The sequence below is a fragment of the Sciurus carolinensis genome, chromosome 2, assembly GCF_902686445.1.
Source record: "Sciurus carolinensis chromosome 2, mSciCar1.2, whole genome shotgun sequence".
NCBI lineage: Eukaryota > Metazoa > Chordata > Mammalia > Rodentia > Sciuridae > Sciurus > Sciurus carolinensis.
Window position 1 is genome coordinate 77,181,935 of NC_062214.1, and position 25,390 is coordinate 77,207,324.

The 25,390-nt window shown below is 34.5% G+C and overlaps 1 protein-coding gene and 1 pseudogene across 7 annotated transcripts in view; one reads left to right on the forward strand and one right to left on the reverse strand.

The window, feature by feature from the left end:
• Positions 1-25,390, reverse strand: part of Zfand6 (zinc finger AN1-type containing 6) — a 71,434-nt gene that overhangs the window by 36,911 nt on the left and 9,133 nt on the right. Inside the window, exon 1 of one of the 7 annotated variants that reach the window (XM_047541701.1) lies at positions 24,090-24,163. The exons of 5 other annotated variants lie outside the window; for them this stretch is intronic. The gene's annotated coding sequence lies outside the window, so the exon portion shown is untranslated. Of the gene's footprint in view, positions 1-24,089; positions 24,164-25,390 lie in introns of those variants that run through there. One more of the 7 variants, XM_047541699.1, reaches the window with a different exon arrangement.
• Positions 16,455-17,298, forward strand: LOC124977825 (transcription factor BTF3-like; annotated as a pseudogene).

The window sequence follows — 25,390 nt, forward strand, 5'->3', positions numbered from 1 at the left end:
AAATACTACATATGTGCTGTGCTGTAAAAGATGACCAAATGTTGTAGAGTTTATTCAAAATAATGACTGTTTTATAATCTGCTTATACTGTGCATAAACAAAAGATTTAAGAACTTAAGATCTTATAAAAGTTAATTTGACAAAATATCTTTCACATACAGAGTTTTACATGAACACTTAATCCTTACTCCACCTAAAAAGCAGTCGTTATAATCCAACTCTTTACAGATTATGAAACTATCATTCAGAGATGTCATGAGTTTGTTTACAGAGCTAGTTAAGTGACATATCTAGGACTTGGGCCAGATCTATGTATCTCCAAAACCTGCACACTTGGGCATCAAGCTAGATTATAGGCAAATAGTGATCTGTTATATTAACAAATAAAACCACATCTGGAATTAGTATGTGGAATTGGGTATCACATGCTAAATACAATATTGTTAACTGAGTGTTATCAGGAATCCAACAGAGTAGTTATAAATTCAGAAAAGCCATCTCTTATAAGAAACAATTTCATGCAGAGCTGTTAAAGAAGGAAAAGAAGAGTAAAACTTCACATGGCATGAGAGTTCTCAAAGCAATTATAGCCAGGCATGGTGACACAACTATAATCCCAGCTACTTGGGAGGCTGAGGCAGGAGGTCAGCAAGTTTGAGGCCAATGTGAGCAATTTAAGGAGACCTGGTATCAAAATGAAAAATAAAAAGTGTTGGGTTGTAGCTCAGTGGAAGAGCACCCCCGGGTTTAATTTTACACTACTAAAAAAACAAATAAAAAGGAACTTACATGAGCTATCTGAATTATATCTCAATAAAGCTGCCAAACAAACGCAAAACAATGTATTCTAGTTAAATACTCAACACTTCCTAATGCTAAGGAATACAAAAGCAGGAACAGGTTACTGCTTATATTACCAATGCAATGGAATATATGAATCATTACCATCAAGTAATAACTGATTCAGGCAAAATTACCAAAGAATGTTAAAAATTCTTTGTTGATGAAAGTTTGATAAGAACTGATATTGCGTCTCACAAGTATCTCTCCATAAATTACCGATTACAAAAGGAAAAATAACTTTTAAGTGGAGAATACTGCATTTATCACATTAACCAGATCAAATTTAGTATTAAGATAATGAGATAATGAGTGTATCCTGTTATGATACACTGAGAAGCACACACTGAAAATGTACTACTACTGCCAGACCTACATTTCCTAAATTTAGTCATGAACACACTGGATGAACCCAAATTGAGGGAATTCTACAAAAAAATGATTTGTCACTCTCTTTAAAAGCATAAATGCCATTAAAAACCTAGAAAGACAGGAAATATTCCTGATTAAAGAACAGTACAGATGTGTTAACTAAAAGCAATGAATGATTATAGGTTGGATTATGGACTAAAAAAAAGTTTACTGAAGAACATTATTGGGAAAACTAGTGAAATCTTTGAAAAAAAATTTTTATAGCACTACCACTGAGCCACAACCCCAGCCCAACTAGTAAAATCTTAATATGGACTGTGTATTAGATCACTGAATAACATCAGTTTATATTTCCTTAGTTTAATAAGATAATATTGTTGGAGAAGAGAATGTCCTTGTTCTTGCCCCAGCACCGCATGTGTGCATGTGTGCATGTGAGAGAGAGAGGGAGAGAGAGAGAGGAAAAATAAAGCATTTTCTTGAGGGGTACATTTTAACTGTTGGTGTATTGCATTTTTCTTAAGGATTACATTTAACTAACTGCTGGTACTGCATTCTGATACTTCAGGTATTGATTTTGTTACTGCTTTATTCAGACTATAACACTGATCAAATGCTTTAATTAATAAAGTTTAATCTTTCATTAATATGAAAAAAATCTATACACTGAAGTATTACATAGTAGAGGGATATGATGCATGCAACTTATTCTGAAATGGTTCAGAAAATAAATCATCTTACAGAACAATTGGTAAAATGTCAACAATGCATGCATTTTACTAGGTGGTGTGTAGCAATTATTTGCATTATTATTATAACTTTCTATAACTTAAACTACTTAAAAGTAAAACCTGAAAAATATCTGAGCCCAATATTTTAAGTGTTCTGAATATCGAACAACAACAAAACTAAACTTCCTATCTTATATTCACACACTCTTATCTAACAGAAGTATAAACCTATTTATGATTACCTAGTCAATGAATAAGAAATGGTGATCTGGTTTAAAACATCTAAGATGAGCACCATTTCACTGATGACAGGTGTGGCTCACCAATCTGCCTCCTTCCAAACTTATCACATTATTGCAACCTTCTCAAAACTACAGTTATATGGGCTGGAGTTGTGGCTCAGTGGTAAGGCGCTTGCCTAGCATGTGTGAAGCACTGGGTTTGATTTTCAGCACCACATATAAATTAATAAAAAAGATCAATCAACAACTAAAAACAACAACAACAAAAAACTACAGTTATAGAAAAAGAGTCAAGCTTCTCCACCAGAGTACTTTTTTTCCCCTTTTAATTGGAGCAGGGGAATGTGTCTCCTTGCTAAAAACTCCAAATTAAGTTAATTTCTGGTTATGCCAGGTAGCAAAGCAGAACCAAAGCAAGAGCTAATGAGTAATCAATAATGTACACAGAAAATATTACAACAAACCTCCCACCCTAAATAAAATTCTGTACTGCCAATAAAAAGCTGTGGAAGCACACATTCATTACAGAGCACCTGGGAAAGAAAGACAAGATAACATCATTGAGAGACTAACACACATGGATGATACACGAACACTTCAGTGGCATAAACAAAGAGTGAAATTAAAAGAGGGAGGAAGGGGCTGGGATGTAACTCAGTAGTATAGTATTTCCTCAGCATGTAAGAGGTCCTGTGTTCAATTCCTAGCATCAAGGCAGGGCAGGCGGGTGAGAGAAGAGAATAAGAAAGAAAAAATGCAAGAAAAGGAGAAAATTCTCATGGCCACACACCACACAATTTGGGGTTATCCTTCTATTCCAGTGGTTAAAACATTTTTTTCCACGTTTTATCTTCTCCACTGCCTACTACCTCAACTACAGCAAGAATCCATCTTAGAGGACAGCTATGACTAAATCTTATGCTAATGCTCAATTTAAAAAAAAATTTTAAAAACTCACTGAGAGGTCCAAAAAACAGTCTACTAGAAAATTCTCACACAAAAAAATTCACATTGGAAAGGAGTAAATCTGACGGAGGAGAAAGGAGGGATTGGGATAGGTTAAGAAGAAATCAGGGCTGGGAAAAGGTGACCTAGGAAGAATGGGACAAATTTTAGTTTCTTATATTAATCTGGATATATCTTTCATAGGGTTTCAGCAATCTACGATGCTACATTTACTGGTACTTTAGCTCATTCTAGGCTGTGAGCTTAATTGCTGAGTTGTGTTCTTTCAGATAGGCTCTCTATCAGATTATCTCTGTAAATCCACAGTATTGAACACTGCCTTGTTTAAAGAAGGCATTTTAGTAAGTTCTTGTAGGATGTGCAACAACAAAACAGTTTTATTCCAATCCCAATCTCTGCCTTCTTTTTTTTTTTTTTTGGTGCTGGGGATCGAACCCAGGGCCTTGTGCATGCAAGGCAAGCACTCTACCGACTGAGCTATCTCTCCAGCCCCCCAATCTCTGCCTTCTTATCCATTTTCTCAGGTAGTATGTTGTTCATTCTTCACCCCTGTCAGAACTATTTGCTTTCCAATTTTTTCCTCACAAATCTAAATTTAAACTGCAAAAAACAAACAAAAAACCCCTTACACTGAATGAAACGTGACCAATTCAACCCCCAAATTTAAGCCATTTTAAACTTAAAGTATCAAATTTAAAAAATATGGAAAACACACACGTGTATGCATACATACATAGTATATTTGAGAGGACAAGGAGCTTATCTTCTGAATTGATTGATTTTTATATCTGTACTGCCAAGGCAATTACAACATCTACACAAGTCAGCAAATACAGCTTAGGCTTTCATTATTAGCCAAATTAACATGGTCTAATTATTCTTCATTTCAGTAAATAAATTTTAAAATAGTAAAATTTAAAAAAGACTAACATTGTCATACAGCTGAACCTCTAGCAAATCCCAAACCTTGATATGTAGCTTCTTCTATAATTTCCTTTACCTTAAATGGCATTAAGTTCTATTCCTGAGAAGAAAGGAGGTAGTATAGGAAGATTCTATAGGAAAAAGGCTCCACAGTAAAAATGAGTGTAAGGTAGAAATACTATGGATTAGGGGAGGTAGCAAGTAGAGCAAAGACTGAACTAACCCATTCAAAACTAGCATATTCTTGCAAACAAGAGTTTTAGATAAGGAATGCCATTTTAGGAGGTTTAGTTAATGGAAAAGGTAGTAGGTTTTGTGGGGGAGAGATAAAGAATAAAATTAACAGCTGGCAATTCAATTTTTTCCCCAAAATAAATACTAATCTTTTGGTTTAATACACATTTTTATATCTTCCCACCAAAACTAAGAAATATAAAGTAAAACAAAGTTCTCACTTCTAGGTATTCATTTGCACAAGTCACAAAACAGACTTGTAGAGAAATGTTTGAAATGACTATCTATCTGTAAAATCAAGAACTGGAAACCCACACATAAAAAGGTGAATGGGCAAACAAACAATGATATAGAGTTGCACAGTGGAATAGTACAGCAATAAAAAGGAATGTGTTGAGAACATTATGGATTAATCTCTAAATTATTATGCTAAATGAAAGCAAAAGGAAACAAAAGACTATATAATGTATGTTTCTATTTACATGAAACATTACAAGAGCTGATCCAGGGACCACAGAAGGGGAACCAGAGTAAAGCGTAAATAAACTAGCTTGTGTCCAGTGGAAGCCAAAGGAGTAGAAATAAGGAATGCCAGAGGCCAGAGATGTTGGTACAAGTTGTTGGACTGCCTGCTACTGTCCAGATTTTGTCTTGGTGGATTTAGAACTTAGATCACCATCCTGTTGCCAAGACCACCACCAAGAGAAGACTCAACTTGCTCATAACACTTCCTCTGTTGGTCCTTTGCCCAGGACCTTTGGCATTCTGGACTAATTATTTGTGGCCTGTGTAACACATGTACAATAAATCATTCCTTCTGTTTTAGCTGAAGAATCAAAAAAAAAAAAAAAAAAAAAAAAAAAAAACACCCAAAGAAACACAGATATCTAATTCTATGCTAGGTAAATGTTGTTTTATTTTTCCCAATTTTAAGTGTTTTTATTAATGGCAAATAAGCTGTCCATTCCTCCTTATACTCTTCCTCACTGGTTTTGTGGACACAGCTCTCCTGATCCTACATACTTTGTCAAACAACTTATGTAGGTAAAGGTTTATTGAAAGTTTGTGTGATACCAAGAAGAGCGGTAATAACTGATGAGTTCCAGTTTCTGTAATGTAAGTTTTCCACCAAGTAGTTTTTCATTTTTGTAATATTATAAAATAATTTTCTAAATAAATATCCTCATTTCGATAGAAGCAGAGAAACAACTTTTTCCTTCCTTTACCTTCTATGTCCATTCCCCACCCCTGCTCCACAATAGGGATTAAAACCAGGGCCCTCATTCTTGCTAAGTATACCTTCTATTACTGAGCCCAAACCTCTGCACTTTTATTTTCTAAGACAAAGTTTTTTTAAATTACCCAACCTGGTCTTGAATCTGTGATCTTCCTGCCTCAGCCTCCAGAGCTGCTAGGATTACAAAATGTGTACCATCATGACCAGCTCTTTATACATTTTTTATATCACTTCAGTACCTTGAAAATGATTTAGTACCTTACACAAAATCAACTTGGATTACATTTTAAACACTAAAATGGTATGTTTTCTTCCTTCCTTCCATTCAGGGAATCAAACCCACTGAATGACATCACCTGTCTTTTATTTTAGTTTTTATTTTTTTATGTGACAGGATCTCACTAAATTGATTGCCAAGGCTGGTCTCAAGCCTGCGATCCTCCTGTTTCAGCCTCCCAAATCACTGGGATTACATGCATGTGCCACAGTGCCTGGCAAAATGTTCTTAGTCCTCAATAAAACAAATTCTAACTTACACATATTCATCACCATCTTTTTCTTTTCTTTCTTTCTTTTTTTTTTTTTTTTTAAAGAAACAATAATCTTATGATATTGCCCAGGCTGGCCTCAAACTCAGCCTGAAGAGTTCTCAGGTGCATAGCACCAATCCAGCTTATCACTAAAGTTGGGGGTGGGGGAGCTCATAATTCTGATGAGTTCTACTGAATGTGATTTGCAAGTCCTAGATTTTAAAGTATAACTGACATTAAGTAGTCTATTGCAGTCCAACAAAAGGTATCTTATCTTTCAAATAAAGGCAACGTAGCTTATTTCTTCAACCAGGAATCACTTCTGAAAGTTTCCGAATTCTTTGAAATGAGAAAGAAAGCAGCTTCCCCACATTTCAGATGCAATTTCCTGGCTCATTCATTAAATTTATATTGCAAAATAATTCATGTTTCTAAGGAATTTAATTTCTCTGGTAAAAACACCCACATTAAAAATGTCCTTCTTGCCAGGTACAGGGGCACAGCCTAAAATCCCAGTGACTCTGGAGGTTGAGGCAGGAGGATCATGGGTTTGAGGGACTCTCAGCAACTTAGTGAGAACCTGTCTCAAAATAAAAATAAAAAGATCTGAGGATGTAGTTCAGTGGTAGAGCATCCCTGGATTCAATCCTTAGTGGGGGTGGGAGTTCCTTCTTTTTCAAAAGTTTAGTTGCCAATATTTAAGAATAACATATAAAGATTAACTCAGTACATTAAGAAATTCTGAGACTAAAGGAAACTAAAAATAATTTAAAATTATATACACATAATTAATATGTGTAATAATTACACTTTAATTCTATTTATTTATTTATTCATTCATGCATGCAGTGCTGTGGATTAAAACCAGGACTCTGCACATGCTAGGCAAGTATTGTACAATACTTTTCAAAAGTTTAGTTGCCAATATTTAAGAATAAACATATAAAGATTAACTTAGTACATCAGGAAATTTGAGACTAAAGGGAACTAAAAATAATTTAAAATTATATACACGTAATTAATATGTGTAATAATTACACTTTAATTCTATTTATTTATTCATTCATGCATGCAATGCTGTGGATTAAACCCCCCACCCAATTTTTTTTTAAAGTTAAATTAAAAATTTAAGAAAAAACACAGTACATTTAAAAGGTTTTACTTGTTAACCACAAATTAAAATGCTCAAAATAACAGCTATTTTAAACAGAATATCCTTACAGTTTAAGCAATGTTTCTCTATGTGATGGGTTTATCAATAGTGCCAAAATCATACTGAGGACAAACACAGTCATTACTTACTATGTGCAGTGTTGACAGATACAAAATCAGCCTGAATAAGTTAGGTAATGGTCTTTTTTCCCCTTTTACTATTTAGAACTTGGAATATTCAAAATAAAGCGTTATCACTTATCTAATAAAAATGTTAAAACTGAAAATTGATGTGTCTTAAATTTAATGTTCAGTTTTAAAAAAGATGTTTCCAACCATTATCAAACCAATTTTTTTCTTGGTTAACAATCAGTTATCTTGCAGGTAAATACTGTTAGAAGTGGAATAAGTCCATGTGAAGAAAATTAAACACTAAAAAAATCACATTTAATACACAAGCACATGTTAATACACAAGTCACTTCCCTGGCTGAAATTAAGTCATGTAATTCAGCCCATTACATTTTGATAATACTACATTTAGGAGTCATCTGTCTTGTTCATCATTGTACAGTATTTCTAGTTTTAGACACACCTGTTTAGAACAGGTGTTCTAGACATTCAAATGTTTATATAATAGATTAATACTTGGTTGCATTTATCCAATCACAAAAACAAACCCTGAAACCACTGCATATCAACTATAAGAAATTCAATTACCTAGGCAAAAATCAAATTACCATGTCTTTTCCACCTTTAATTTGTAAGATCAATCAGGGAATGCTTTAACAGTGTAGAACATACTAATCCAATATAAATTAGCTTCTTTCTTCCTCCTTCCAGACCATTAAACAGTCAGCAGTAGGTTAATCTACAACAATCTAAAAATAGTATGCGAGATGACAAATCCTTGTTTGTGAAGATTTTCTAATTTGTATTATATTCTCTTAAAGAATTTAATGGCACCCATAGGTTATTTAGGGAAAACAAATCAATAACTGTATACAATTTAAGCAGTCTCCTTTTCACATCATTACAACATAGTACATGTATATTTTCACTATTTCTTTTTTGAGGGGGGTTACCAGGATTGAACTCAGGGGCACTTGGACCACTGAGCCATATCCCCAGCCCTATTTTGCATTTTATTTAGAGGCAAAGTCTCACTGAGTTGCTTAGCACCTCACTTTTGTTGAGGCTGGCTTTGAACTTGTGATCCTCCTGTTTCAGCCTCCCGAGCTGCTGGGATTACAGGCATGTGCTACTGTGCTCAGTTATTTACACTATTTCTAATGATAAAAAAATAACTGGCAATTTGACCAATAGTCAAATATTTCTTAATTAGGAAAAAAGGTAGAAGGATATTAGCTCTAAAACTACTTAGAAGTCAATAAAACTGAGTCTGCTTTGATCACACAGAGATCACCTTGATAACTTAAATTCCTATATTACTAAGACCTGATCTATAAATTGCTTGACAGGTTTAAATCAGTCATTTTAAGACCTGGCTTTTCTGTATCCAGGTGTAGTTACCAAAGTCAAAAAATAAACTGGTAGGTACCATACTCTTTGAAGTCAGCTAGCACCCACTTTTCCACTTCATTAACAATGTGTCCCAATGATAATTCCTTATTTATTAGTCTCAAATCTGCTGACTGACATCAGACCAGCTTCAACACTGACCCCAACTACTTCTAGGAAGTTAAACACCCAAAGACCTGGCTTTTTGTCAATTAGATAAAAACTCAAGGACAGCATGATTTAAAATTTCAAGAGACAAAGTTTTAAAACTTGTAATTTTCCAGAAAAGATCACTAAACAAGAATTTCCCTAAGTGGGGTGGGAGGAGTGGGGAGGAAGGAAAAAAATAACAGAATGAATCAAACACCATTACCCTATGTAAATGTATGATTACACAAATGGTATGTCTTTACTTCATGTACAAACAGAAACAACATGTATTCCATTTGTTTACAATAAAAATAAATTAAAAAAAAGGATTTCCCTATATAACTTCTAGATTAGTGGTTTTCAAAACCAAGGATTAATAACATGAGAAAACTGCAAAATCTCTCAGAGATTCTTACCACGTAGATTCACAGCACTTAGCTCATTCAATTTATGAAAAAATATCTGCCATATTATCTAAATGGCAAAGTCACTACTTGCTGGCCTCACTCCAGTTTTGGTACCACAGGTGAGGGAAAGTAGAAAAGCTGTGACAGCTAGAGGGGGAAAGAACCCTACTATTTGTTTTTAAAATATTCTTTTTAGTTTTCGATGGATATCTATCTATCTATCTATCTATCTATCTATCTATCTGCAGTAGTTGAGAATTGAACCTAGTGCCTCACACATGCTAGGTAAGCACTCTACCACTGAGCTACAACCCCACCCCAGCCCAGAAAAACGGTTTCTGAAAGAAAAACCTCCTAGCTTCATTCCCTTTGACTCTACTGTTTCCAGAGGGTAAGAATATTATCCACATGCTCTCAGGTGACCCTGACAAGAGACCAAATTAGTCCTCTGCCAAGATCTCTCATAGAGAACCAAATTTTATAGGCTTTTGTTATGTCTTCCTTTCTTCATAAAATAGGTGACATACACAACATATAAATGTTTGACTTTAAGGTAGAATATGTAAATGAAATAAAGATTTCCATCAGAAAGATGGAATGACCATTAAGAAAACATTCAACTATACCAGTTTAAATTATGAAATAGACCTCTTGAGATTATGATCTTTTAAAAATGCTCAGTTGGACATGGATGTGGCTTAGTGGTAGAGCATTTGCCTAGAATGTGGAAGGTCCCTGGGAGACACCCAGACACTACCAAAAAAAAAAAAAAAAAAAAAAAAAAAAAGTAGAATAAAAAGCCCAGCTGTGACTAACATCTTTCAGAAACCCTAGGGTTCAATTATCCTGCTACCTAATTCTATGTACTTTGAATATTATTTAACACCCTTTCATCTATTTTTATTTTAACTGTTCAAGAAGCTAGGTCTAACAAATGACAGGCAACATACAAAATATTTTACCTGCAGTACAAAATCATTTTACCTCTTCCTGATAATCAACATGTTCCCTTTTCTCTAAAAAACTGCTAGATTCATTTAACATGCAAGAGAGTTTTGGTTAGTATGAAATGTTTGTCCTCTTAAAATTATATACACGCATACACATGTGCACACTAAGATGTACCTTGAGTTTAAATCAAATGACCACAACTAGCAAGTAAGGATATTGTTCTCTCCCTCTCCCTATTAACCTACACTCTATGCAGAGCTTTCATTTAAAGAATTGAAGTACTGAAAATACAATACAACTTTTAATTTGTCAACTGGATAATCACTGCAAATGATTCATTCTTACTGTGAGAAATAAGAGCTCTGTACTATCAGGAAGCAAAAGTTTAAGTTCAAGAATGTAATCAGCTATTAATACTTATGGTCATAGTATTAAATATATACATAAACTTCAATTTTTTATTTTTGGTATTATGAATTGAACTCAGGGGACACTGTACCACACCCCCTAGTTTGTTTATTTGTTTTTTGGTACTGGAGATTGAACCAGGGCTCTTAACCACTGAACCATATCCTCAGTCCTTTTTTGTATGTTATTTAGAGATAGGGTCTTGCTGAGGCTTTGAACTCGTGATCCTCCTCTCTCAGACTCCTGAACTGCTGGGATTATAGGTGTGTGAAACCACGATGCCCCCAAGTCGGTTTTAATTTTTTACTTTGAGACAAGTTCTTGCTAAGTTACCCAGGCTGGTCTTGAACTTGTGATCTTTCTGCCTCAATCTCCCAAGTAGCTGGGATTACACGTATGCACCACTATGCCCAGCTAAGATTTATTTCTTATTAAAGCCAACTAATAACAAACAAGGATATTAATGACAAATTAGTAATCTTTGGTGTTATTTTCCTCTATAATATTTCACTCTGATTTTCACAGTAAGAGAGCATTATAAAAAAATGAGGTTGAACCATTTTATCTAAATGGAACTCTTTGTGAAAGCAAATGTACAAAAACTCTTAGTAACCCATAAAGGGAACATGTGATTATTCTGAAAAAACTATTAGAAGAATATGGCTTAGAGCTTAATCACAGACAAATTAGACTTTAAGCATCTACATTCATCAATTGTTCTTGTAGTACTCTCTCTTCTCACTTATATCCCACATTCTCCTCTTCTTCATTCCATTCTCTAATACAAAATCACCTAACAAGAGCGGTAAACTATTTACCTGTTCTAAAGAGATAATATAATACAAATACAATCTTTCTTTTTCCTTTATTTCCTCCCACCCCTTTTTAAAACAGGGTCTTATCTTACCACATTGCCCAGGCTGGCCTGGCATTTTTACACTTAGTGTCCCTTTTGCTTTACTCTCCCAAGTATTGGGACTACATACAATATCATATACATACATACACACATATACATATAAATTCAATGAAGTTCTACTCAGCCATAAAAAGATGAAACTGTGGCATTTGGTAAATGAATGGAAATGGAGAACACCAGGTTAAGTAAAATTAGCCAAACTCAGAAATTCAAAGGTCAAATATTTTCTCTCACATGTAGAAGCTAGAGTAAAACAGGAAAGGGGAAGAGAAGGATAGGATAACATAAAGAACCAATCAAATACAAATTAATCAACCAGCGAAAGACGTCTAGTTAAGTAGAGAAAGGAGAATGGGAGAGGGAAGGGAGGATAGGAAGGAAAAGGGAGAGGATTATGAATTGAAATAGATTTCCATGCATGTATGAATGTTGGGATAAGCCCAACTACATAATTATAAAGCTCTAATAAAAATTAAAAGTGCACAACACGCCTGGCTCACTAATGAAATCTTTCCTGTATTTCCTTTGGTGACTTAGCTTCATCCTTTTTGCCAAGGGGGGGGTCACACCTATGACAACCTTATCTTCTAAATAAAAACCTAGGATGTGTGATCAAACAAGAAAGAATATTTTAGTGGAAAATGATAAACTTTTTGTGGGTTCCAACAAAGGGACATTTCAAAGTTCTGTGCTGCTTCAAAGTGTGTGACCCTGTAATTTTTAGATGCCCAAAAAGCTGGTATTTCTTAACCATTCCAAAAGTTTAGAAAGACAATAAAAATATCTGAAACCCAAACTGCCCAAAGACATACAGGCTCCTGGAACTTATTTTAAAATCCTATCACCTGCTATTTATATTTTTATGCACACAAGCCCAGGTTTCTAAGTTCTACCAAGCAGCTCTGAGCAACAACGGTCTCCCAAATATCACTAGTTCAGACTTTTCTCCAGGGTTCTTTTTTCAAAACTGCCTATCAAAATATCATTCAGATCTCTTATTGGTTCTTCTAGTGACAGTAGGGCAGAATGGACTAACAGAAGACAGTAGCTAAATCACAGCAGGACAAGATAAGAACAGAACTGAGAGCTCCCAAGTAAGACACTATACCATCTACTCTAATCTTCACAATATCCCTTAGAGGGAGGAACCATTTAGAGATGAGGAAACTGATGAGGCTTAGAGAGATTATGGAAATTGCTCAGGTCAAACAGCTAGTAAGTGGTTATATTAATCTGTTTTCTGCTGCTATAACAAATACCTGAGGTGAGGTACTTTATGAAGAAAAGATGTTGGGCTGGGGATATAGCTCAGTTGGTAGAGTGCTTGCCTCGCAAGCATAAGGCCCTGGGTTCAAATCCCCAGCACCGCAAAAAAAAAAAAAAGAAAAAAAAGAAAAGATGTTTATTTGGTTTGCGGTTTTGGAGCCTGAAAGTTCAAGATTAAATGACCCCATAGATTTGGCCTCTGGTGAGGGTCTCAGGGCAGATGGCAACACAAAAGCAGAAGTCACGTGGTAAAAAAGGAAGCAAGAGAGAGATTCTGGGGCCAGGTTTGCTCCTTTACAATAATCCACACTTGCAGGAACTCACACTCCTCCAGACCAGCACTAATCCTTTCTGAGAACAGTGCCTCCAAATGACCTAATTATCTTGCATGAAACTCCACTTCTTCTTTTTTGGTATTAGGGATTGAATCCAGGGTGCTTTACCACTGACATTCCAGACCATTTTATTTTGGGACAGGGTCTTGCTATGTTGCTGAGGCTGGCCTAAACTTGTGATTCTCCTGCCTCAGTCTCTGGAGTTGCTTGGATTAAACATGTGCACTACTATGCTTGGCTAAATCCCACTTCCTGAGGATTCCAACACTTCTCAAAATTAGCACACTGGGGGCACTTAAGCATCTTGCATCCAAAATATAACAGCGGTAATGCAAGGATTTGAATCCAGTCTGTTTCCAAAGTCCAAGCATATAAGCAAGCTAAAACTCTTTAAGAAATGAGATATAGCTGGGTGTGGTGGCGCACACCTGTAATCCCACCAGTTCAGGAGGGAGACACACACACAGAGTACATCTGGCTTCTAATTCTTGCTTTATCACTTAATGGGTATATAACTTGAAAAAATTTCTCAGTTACGGAACTTGATTAATGATTACTACTCTCAGACAAGTTAACAAGTCACAATATAATATGAAACAACACAATATAAACAAGTGAAGTTATAGAATAGAGTGATTTGCTTTGAAACTGAAAGGATTATTTTGTTTATGATGGATGTTGCTTGGTTTATACTTTGGGAACGAAGGATATTCAAAGCTAAATAAAACATGATACCCTAATTTCACATAGTATGCTCATGGAACCACAAGTGAACTGATACTTCTAAAGTATAAATATCTAGGAGGCTGGAGAGTTAGGCTAGATTCTGGATGATCAGAAAAATAATAAGCAAAACATACTATAAGCATTCAGACAGAAGTCAAGATCCAGGGCTCAAACAGCTCAGGCAATGTTACAGGAAAGGCTAAATCATCTTCCACAGATACACAGAGATCTACACAAACTATAATCAGCCCAGAGTAAGCAGTCAGAGGGTAAAAACTGTATCATTGTTTCAATTCAGTGTCTATTTGGAATGCTAGGACATAAGGAGCAAAAGATAAGTAATGTATGGTCCCTACATTTAAGGATCTTATAGCTTTAGCACAAAAGGCAAATGTGTTAGAATATTGCAATTTTGTATGATTAGTGAAGAAAAGAAGCTGTTAATTAGGAGTATGCCTCTCAGGAAGATGTGAGAAAAGGGAGTGGCATGGCAAAGTGAAAAAGAGGATATTTGGAGAAAATGCATATAGTTGGTTGTGACTGAAGTGTAAGGTACATGTGAGGAAGTGGTGACTCATAAGGATACATAGATGAGAAACACCAAGATCAAGGTGGCCTCTTATGGATTAAGAAGCAACAAAGGAAAACCCTTCAAATATTGGAATGAAAGGAACCTAGAAATATGCTAATACAGTAACCATTAATCACATCTAGCTTCCAAGTACTTAAAATGGAGTTAGTGGCAGCTTCATTTTTGATGTCACTTAATCTTAATTAAATTTAAATAGCTACTACTACCTATCATTAGAAAGCACTAATCTTCTACATATGTAAGTAGAATTCTTATCCAGGATAACTATATCTTCTACAAAGAAAAGAAGGAAATGAAGATATAGGTATTTGTAAATTATGGAAAAGATGGAACAGGAAATTGAGAAAATTCACACAGTAATCTCAATTACTAAGTACGAGACAAAAGTGGGGTCTAAGCCAGAAAGAATAAAAGAATCTTAAAATAGCTACTTAGGAAAAGGATGGCTAAGTCCAAGCTCAAGTTATAAACTATAACATTTATAGTAAAGTTAAAAAAAGGTATGAAGGATACTGTTAGGGAAACTGACAAAACTGAATATGGACAGTATTATTAAATAATACATTACATAAATGTGAAATTTCCTGATTTTAGTCTATGTAAGAGAATATTCTTGTTCTAAAGAAACACATATTGAAGTACGTAGGGGTAAAAGGTCTCCAGCTTACATGCAATGATTAAAAAAAATTAAGATATGTGTGTATGTGTGTGTATACACACGTTCCGAGAGAAAGAGAACAGAATATAATAAAGCAAACAGGACAGAGTATAACAATTAGGAATCTACGAAAAGGACGTGAGAGAGTTCCTTGTACTATTTGTGCAACTTCTACATAAAAGTTTGAAATTAAGTCAAAAGTTACAGAGAAATTCATAGCAGTGTCAAAAACATAAATCAATGTGATTTTCTTCTGATAGCACTCAATAGCTTAAGTTTAGAAGCAAAGAAAATGGCAGAGTTGGTCAAAGATTAAGAGCCAAGAGTACTGGAGAAAACAGTGATTGAAGAGGAAACTGGAGCTAAAGGAACGGACAAAGCAAGAGATTTTGAGACCAGAGGTCTTGATAAAGCTTAAGAGTAGGGGTTGGGGATACAGCTCAGTTGGCAAAGTGCTTGCCTCACATGCACAAGGCCCTAGGTTCAATTCCCAGCACCACCAAAAAATCAATAAATCAATAAATAAATGTGATGGGTAAAGGAGAGTGAGAACTGAAACAAGAGGCTATAGCCAGCAAAGTAATTAGTATTCATTATGAGTTATTAGTCATTTAGGAAACGTGAATTTATTCCACGAAGAATTTTACATCCATAGAATGGTTAAAAATTTTTAAACTGATCATACTAAGTACTGGTGGGAATGTAAAATATGACAGGAACACAGGGAAAGAGTTAAGCCATTTCTTAAGCGGTTAAACATGAAAACTATCATGTGACCTAGCAATTCCACTCCTAGATCTCTACCCAAGAGAAACAAAAACATCTACCACACAAGGACTTATACACACACACACACACACGCCATGAACATCATTTAAAACACACACACATCATTTAAAAGGAATGAAATTTTGATGCATACTACAACATGAATTCATTTTGAAATTATTGAGGTAAATGAAAATAAAGTAGACACAAAAGGTCAAATATTGTATGATTCCACTTAGACGAAGTAACTACGATGGTTAAATTTACAGACAGAAAGTAGAATGTTGGTTACTAGGGACAGGAGGAGGAGGAGGAAATGGGGACTTATTATTGAATGGGTACAGAGTTTCAGTTAGGAATGATTTTAAAAGTTCTGGAAGCCAGACACAGTGATATGCCTGCAGTCTTAGCTACTCTGGAGGCCGAGGCAGGAGGATCTCTTGAGCTCAGAAAATTGGGGTTAGCCTGGGCAACACAGCAAGATCCCATCTTTAAAAACAAAGTATGGCCTCTAGCTGCCATCTTGCGTCCCCTCGTGTGTGCGCCTAATCTCAGCTGGTCTGCCAGAGACCCCCTGAGCGCCAGCCCTAGTCCCCCGCGCGGCCCCATTTCCGCTCCGACAAGATGAAAGAAACAATCATGAACCAGGAAAAACTCGCCAAATTGCAGGCACAAGTGCGCATTGGTGGGAAAGGAACTGCTCACAGAAAGAAGAAGGTGGTTCATAGAACAGCTACAGCAGATGATAAAAAACTTCAGTTCTCCTTAAAGAAGTTAGGGGTAAACAATATCTCTGGTATTGAAGAGGTGAATATGTTTACAAACCAAGGAACAGTGATTCACTTTAACAACCCTAAAGTTCAGGCATCTCTGGCAGCAAACACTTTCACCATTACAGGCCATGCTGAGACAAAGCAACTGACAGAAATGCTACCCAGCATCTTAAACCAGCTTGGAGCAGACAGTCTGACTAGTTTAAGGAGACTGGCTGAAGCTCTGCCCAAACAATCTGTGGATGGGAAAAGCACCACTTGCTACTGGAGAGGATGATGATGATGAAGTTCCAGATCTTGTGGAGAATTTTGATGAGGCTTCTAAGAATGAGGCAAACTGAACTGATCAACTTCTGAAGAAGATAAACTTGAAGAAGTTACTGGGAGCTGCTATTTTATATTATGACTGCTTTTTAAAATTGTTTTGTTTATGGATCTGATAAAATCTAGATCTAATATTTTTAAGCCCAAGCCCCTTGGACACTGCAGCTCTTTTCAGTTTTTGCTTATACACAATTTATTCTTTGCAGCTAATTAAGCTGAAGAAGCCTGGGAATAAAGTTTGAAACAAAGGTTAATAAAGTTCTTTGCCTAGTAAAAAAAAAAAAAAAAAAAAAAACAAAGTTATGGAGATGGATAGTGGTGATGGTTCTGCAAAAACATAAGTACTTGATGTCATTGAACCATCCAGTTAAAAATGGCTTAGGGAAGCTGGGGTTGTGGCTCAGTGGCAGAGAGCTTGCTCAGCATGTGTGAGGCACTGGGTTCAATTCTCAGCACCGCATATAAATAAATAAAATGAAGGTCTACTGACAACTTTAAAAAAATTATAAAAAGGCTTAGGGGCTAAGCAGTAGAGTGTTTGTCTAGCATGCCTGAAGCCCTGGGCTCAATCTTTAGCACTAAAAAAAAAATTAATGAATGAAAGTTAATGCATCTGATACAGTGTTAAATAAATGAGCTGCAATTATTAAATTAATCCTAACATTGTTTTCACTATTTCTTTCCATAGAAGGCTTCACAGTTCTCTATTGCTCACAGTCATGCCATTCCCACCAGGCCTCTTCCCCACATTGAGAATCCCAGGAAATGGGGGCTTACTTGACAAGTAGAAAATTAGGTAGCACTTGCTAAACTAGCAAAACAGTGGTTTTGGAATATCTACAATTTCTATTCTCTCCATTTTTATTATTTCAGGGTTGTTCCGTTTCAGGTGAGTCGAATTGAGCTTTTGATCTACATTCAAAATTACAAGAAGACGATGGCAGCTCCTTGTCAATGGGCAGTCTCAGACATACCACGATACATTATCAAGGATGTCTCCGATCTTTTTCAATTTCCTGATTACCTTGGCTAATAGGAATCATTCTCCCTGCTGAGCTTCAACAGCAATAATTTATAACCAACCACAATTTGACCTTAAGTAATATACAATACTGACTTATTGAATAGTAAATATTCATACCCCTCCAATTTCACCAAACAGAAAGTAAGCTTCCTTCAGAAAAGGATCATCTTACAGCACTTTGTAAACTTACCTGACTAGGTAACTAGTCTGACTGCCTTACTAGGGTCTATGCATGCAAGTTAATAAGAACTTGCTATTGAAGCAACAATTTCAAGCAATTAATGGGACCTCTTCAGTGTAGTTTTTCACTTTTAATAATCTTCCAAGAATAATTTCCCTACTAAAAGTAAATTATTTTATAAAGTTTCATAGCTGCTGAGATTTAGTACTCCTTGAGAAGGCACACTATATATTTTAAGCATTTAAAATTTTTTGAAAAAAGTTGTGCATTTTCCTTATCAAAGTAAATCTTTTCATATTATAAATTTTAATAATCAAAATTTATTAAATGAACTGTTGTTTTGCATCTTACTGTTTAAAAAAGAGCAAAATGTTATTTTTACATTAAAACTTTTGAAAACAGTGTGGTAATTCCTTTCTCTATAAAAAACTTTTAAGTAGTAAAAACAAAAAATACTCCTGCTTTTATAATGGGTAACTCATGGATTGCTATTATAAGTTTAATTTCTTTGACCTCCAACTATATTTAAGAAATTCAACTTCTCCAAAGAAATAAATATTGATTATATTTACCTATATTTCAAAAGTTTACCTTTTCCCTTTATCACCAAGGTGCTTTCAAAGTTATAGGATGGAAAGCCTTTAAAAAAATTTTAAAAAATTTTATTTTTTTTGTTCAATGAAGGTCCTTTTGCTTTAAACATATTGGAGGGGGGATAGCAGAGGAAAAAAAAAGAAATTAAATATTTGAAATAAAAATTATTCTAAATTAACTTTCTTAGTGTACCTCAATTTTCTTTTCATGTTTGATGTTGGCTACAGTATTTAACTTTTCTGATGATGTAATATTTGGTACAGAAGAATACAGGTATGTAGCTTCTGTTCCCTACCTATAAGTGACTGAGCAGGTTATTTGACTTGTGTTCACAGGTAGATACTTTACACAGCTGGACACGAAGGGACCTTTACACAAGTTCCAGACTACAGCTATTTTAAGGAGGTCATTAGCATTTCAAATAGCTCAGATAAAATGTTTTCACTCTGCCTAATCTTCCTCTTAGTTTGGTCTCAGCTTTTATTAAATGTGAGGAATTCATCAGCTTTGAAATTCAAAACTAACCACATAAGGAAAATTACCTTTACTTTTCCCTTTTAACTTGTTATAACCTGGGGACGGGGTAAAATGTGATATATTTTTCAGAATGTTCCAAAAAATGGTCAGAAATGCTTTTTTGAAAATGTTTGTTTTCCTTAAGGCATTTTTAGACTTAGGCAGCAAGTTTTGAGCACAATCTGGAAGGAAGAACTGGGTAAAGGATGAAGTAGAATGATATGAGAAAAAAAAGCAGAAGTCCGTTTAGAAAGATACACAGCTCAGTACACTTAAGGGAAGGGGACTTTGTCAAACCTCAGTTCAAAGTGTGCTCACTACTTAGGAGTTAAGGCAACTCTGGACAAATTAGCCTTTCTAAATTGTCTCACTGTTAACTAATATCAACAAAAGTTAGCACTTAAGGTTGTTTTGGGACTACCTGAATGTTGAGCCCAGAATTAGCTGGTATTATGCAACCTAGGAGTTAAAGTTCAAAGGGCAACAAATGATCATTAATGAATTATGAGCAGAGAAAAAACAGACATGACTGTACAGTAAATAATGTATTATATAGAGTCAAAATGGGAAGTAAAGATCAGTTAGGTGACTGTTTCGGTAATCTAATTGAGAAATCATAGTGTGGCTGAGCTAAGTGGGTGAAAAGAAGAAGTGGACAGATTCTAGAGATACTAGAGTTATAAATGCTTCACATGCCTGCAATCCCAGCTACTTGGGAGGTTGAGACAGTAAGATTGGGAGTTTGAGGCTACCTAGACAACATAGAAGATGCCCATCTTTAAAAAAGAAAAAAAAAAAAATTCTCCTTCACTGGGGGTGAAGGAGAAGAAAGAATCAGAATGACACCCAGGTTCTTACTTGGTGGTACATTTAGTGAGTTTGATGAATATAGGTCTCAAATTCTTGAAACCATTACCATACATAGAATGTTAATAAAAGATATGGAAGTATAGAGTAAGCAGTGTTAAAAATTCTATTAACTCCATTATTTAATAATTGAAAAGAGGAAATATTTACAAAGGACACAAAGACCATAAACAGGAAGAAGCACAAGAAATGTCATGAAACTCCTAGGAAGTTTAAAATGGAAAAAGTTGTCAAGAGCACTAAATGTTACTGAGAAATCAAGTACAGGACTCAGAAAAATCAAAGAGGGAGAAGGGACCTAGGAGATGGCTTAAAGAAGGAAAAGAAAATGTATGAAGAAGGAAGGGAGGAAGGGAGGAAAATGTATGAAGAGAATGATTGGATATGACTTTCCTATGTTCATATATGAATACACAATCAGTGTACGCCACCATCATGTACAACCACAAAAATGGGAAGTTATAGTCCATGTATGTATGATTTGTCAATACATTCTATTGTCATGTATAACTAAAAAGAAAACAATTTAAAAAAAAATTTAAATGTATGAAGAGAGATAGATGGATCTGCTTTCTTCTACCCAAACACTGCTAACCACAACTTAATAGTTCAAATAATAAACTGTTTCAAGTTCATTATTCAAGTTCAATAACACGCAAACACAGAAAACCAAATTAATCCAAACAGGCTCATAGACATCAGTTCATAAATAAGCACACTTCCTAAGTTATCAACAAAAGTCAACTCTTAAAACATTTACCTACTTTCATATGGAAGCCATACAGGAAAAACATTTTGTAATTGTGCAATTCCCCTATTACAGAGAAGAAAGAGACCTTATAAACGCTAAGCCACTGGCTGTAGGTTCCTTCAAGTTTCCCCAACTTACTGCTTATTAAAAAATTTTCCTTATATTATTAGGAGGGAAAGTATCACTACATTCTCCTGAAAACGCTAACAATGGAGATTCTGATAGCATTTCATATCCCCTTTGCCATTTTCTCCACTGTGAAAGATAAAACAGCTATGATTATTCACATCCTGCCCCAACATCTAGGTCAATTTAATAGTACTCCCCCCAACCCAAAGTTCTTTTTACTCTCCCTGCTAAAATCAATGAACTAAGAAGATATCCTTACTTCTGTCAACCAAGGCAATATAGTAGAGTTGTAGTAGAGAACCTTTAAAGATCAAGGTTTCTCAAAATTTTAGGGTTTTCAAGAGTAAAAAAGCAGGTAAATCTTTACCTCGGGTATCCATTAAAATGTAATCAACAGTCAAATTTGACATGATTTTAAATTATATTTACATATCTTCAGCTCTACCTGGTAGCAATGATTTGATAAGAAAATAGATTACATATTCTCAAATTCAGAATAAGGGAAATCTTTGATATAAATAGGGAAATCTTTAATTATTTTTAATTTAATTAAAATTTCTCTCTTCTATTCCAAATGTTAAGAAAACCAGAGTGTCTGGAAAAGTCATTCTTTAACCATAACAAACAAAATAGACTTTAAAAAATTGTTTCCCACTGGAAACAAACATAATGAGGTACCAAATTATCAGTATACTGAAATGTATGCAGAAAATAAGTTAAAATTATTTTAAAATGCAAAATGACCTAGACCATTTAAGATCACACACATTCAACTATATCTTGAATCAATGAGTTGTAGTTTTTTATTGTCCCATTAATTAAATTAGTAATTTTGTCTCAAATTTTGCTTTAAAACAATTTCAAGTTTATTCTGCAACATTTGTTAGCTAGTTCATAACTTAAACAGTTGAAGCCTATTCCATTTAGCAGGAGTAGTTAGTAAGAGCATACATAATCAGCAGTTAATGCCAAACAAAGAATGCTCTCAGACGAACAGAAACAACATGACTAGAACCACTTTGTGTATACACAGGTATCTTTTTACCTTTAACTGAAAACCTATGAAATACTGTAAAGGTGCTACTACTATACCATTTAAAACTGAGAACTATGCATACAAATTCTGTTTCTAAAGTGTATTTTAAAAACCCCAAAATTCAGAAATGTACAGTGACAATGGCTATTCATACATGTTCAGAGACAGGTAATGTAACTGGAACTACTCCAGGTCACTCTCTAAAAATGTTTCTGATATATTTTCTTAGAAGAAAATATTTTTCCTGTTGTGTCCTTACCAGAAGAAAAACATTAAATTGTGCTGGAATAAACAACAAAGCCAGGGTAAAATATTAAGCCCTGTACTTGTTAATAGCAATACATATAATAAATAAAATAACCAACAAAATATATAATTGTCCACTTAAGTGGGTAAAAATTTTCCCAATTTCCTTCAGCTAATTTTAATATCCAGAAAATGGATTTAGATCCTTCTTTATCTTAGAAAATGGAGTTTAAAATAGGCTATTTGTTTAGGGAAAAACTAAATGAATAACTCAGAGCTCCTGAGGCAAAGGGTAATAAAAAATTTAAGGGGTTACCCATTAGAGAAATTTTGAAGCATGGTAATATAAATTGGTATAACCTTTTTGAAAAGCAATCTGGCCAGTGAATTGTTCATTTCCTTTGATCTAGATAAGTACACTCCAGGGGGTTGTTCCAAAAGAAATAAATGTTTTTAAAAGGAAAATATTTTAGAGATATCCACAGAAATGCATTCAATGTAATTCCATTTGAAATTATGAAAAATTAGGAACAACCTAAAAGAACAGGCAAAAGACTAGATTAAGTTCAAATCAACTTTCATTGCATAGCTACTAGAATTACAACAATTTTAAAAAGAGATGATATAGCTTAGTGTAAAAACATACAAAACTGCTCTTATTCACAATTATTGGGAAAAAGCAATAATATATAGAAGGAAAGATGGATAAAATAAGGCCACACCACACAATGATACTGTGGATATATGGGTGACTTGTTTTTATTATTGTTTAAGCAACAGAGGTAGTAGAAAAGCATTAATTTAAAAACCTCTCTGTGTTTTAGGAATGAGCAGCACAGTGAAAATGCTCAGTTGGCATTTGGACTGATAATTGAAAAGAACTTTTATATCTTATCTATGAGAGCAAAGGGCAACAACATAAAGGAAGCAGTTTCCAAAGAAAAAATACAGTACTGAAACAGACCATTATTTCATATGTAAGAAATGTCAACAGATTCGAAGATACTTTCTTTTTCAAGTTTTGGTAGCCTACCTATAGTTTTTAAAAATACAAATCCATCTACTTCCTGTTTCAAAGGGTGTTAATTACTTATCTCCCCCTTTGAAAGAAATGAGGAGTTTGGAGAAGAAAGCAGTTTTACTTTGTTCTACGTAAAATATCTTAATGACCTTTTTAAAATCAAAGCTAAAATTGTGAACATATTAAAAATGTCAACATATTGCTAAATTTAAAATACACTGGAGTTAAAAAGGAGGGGACATTCTAGGGGTAAAAAAGAAAATTAAACAGCTGGCATTTCAATCCTTTAAAAAGAACAAATTTAAACCTACCACATTTATCTATCTTTTAGAAACTTAGCATTTTAGGTTTAAGGAAAATGACATCAAATAGACCTTTATGTCACTTATAAAAACTGACAAATGACTGCTCCAATATCCAATCAAAAAGAAAAGCCTGTTATTGGAGATGATTTTGATTCACATATTGTTTTTATGACACTCTAATTCTGAACTAAAAATAATGATAAAAGAAAGTCAAGTTTGATTCTCTGAACACCTATTTCCTGTCCAAACAGCCCTTTTGTTCTGCTTCCCTGCTTAATTTTAATGTTCAGTGTGCATCAGAAAACAGAAATAACAAAACCTATCATACACAGAAGCATAAAGGAGCAAAAGTACAAAATATAAGATTATTAAAAGATTAGAACAAAAATCCTACCAACAAAACCTCCACAATTTTCTGTTTGCTTCACCTCAGATTAACTTCACTTGAAGCTGTACTCCAAAGCAACCAAACCTGAATACCAAGCTCCACCTTCTTCAATTCTAGTGGCCGAAGAGTAAAATCTCCTCCCTGTTAGTGAAACTGATAATTGTGATTGGATACGGCTAATATCCATTATTTTAAAGAACTTTTCCTTGCTAGCAGGTTAGGTTAAACGCACTAAAACCCCCTGGATAAGCTGGTTTCTTAAAGAAACAGTAAGTAATGTTTCAGTTTTCCCATCATATACTATTTGCTTTCTCTTTTGTCTGGATGAAAAATAAATAAACTAATTAACATCAAAGAAAAATTCCACAGAAGCAGCTTTAATAAGAAGTTTAGTTTTACACAGCCATGAAGATGACTGTGTTATGTTTTTAAAAGACAGATTCTTATTTAATAGTTCACATTTTGCTGAAAATTTTAAACGGATGCAAAAAATTTGCTGAATTAGTATGTTCTCTAAGTCTTAAAGACCATAACGAGTGAAAATATGCATTCAAATACTGAAAGCAAAAGATTCATTTCTAAACTATCAAATTCCCCAACAAGCTCTCAATATCACAACACAGTAAAACGTTCAGTGACATCAAAGATTGATAATTTCCACCTAAGACTGAAGGAAAAACTAGGCAGAAGTATTATTTCTATATTAGCACATTTAACAAGTGTGACACTGTATGTTCTGCCAAGGTTAATGCTTACATATTGCAAATGCAGTTCTAAAAGGAAAAGACAATTTGTTCTAATGACATGCTCAAGTACAGAGCATTTATTTATTTATTATTATTATATATATATTTTTTGCAGCGCTAAGGATCAAACCCAGGGCACACACTAGACAGGTGCTCTACCAAGCTATACCTCCAGACCCAGGTAAAAAGTTCAGGCAGACTTTTTTTTTTTTTTTTTTGAACTGGGGATTGAACCTAGGGGTGCTTAGCCACTGAGCCACATTCCCAGCCCTTCATTTTTTATTTTCAGACAGGGTCTCATTAACCTGCAATCCTCCTGCCTCAGCCTCCCCAATCACTGGGATTATAGACATGCACCACTGCACCAGGCTTAATGGTTGTTTTTTAAAAAAAGCATGGAAACTATTGTGCACCCACTTCAAGGTGGCAGGGATATCCTGAAGTGCAGCTGAAAGATATATTCCTTTTAAACTACTCAATAAACTACATTAAATGGTATTTTTACTACAGAGATTTCAAAGAGATACAAGTACTTTGATTTTTAAACAGAAAAGGTGTGCT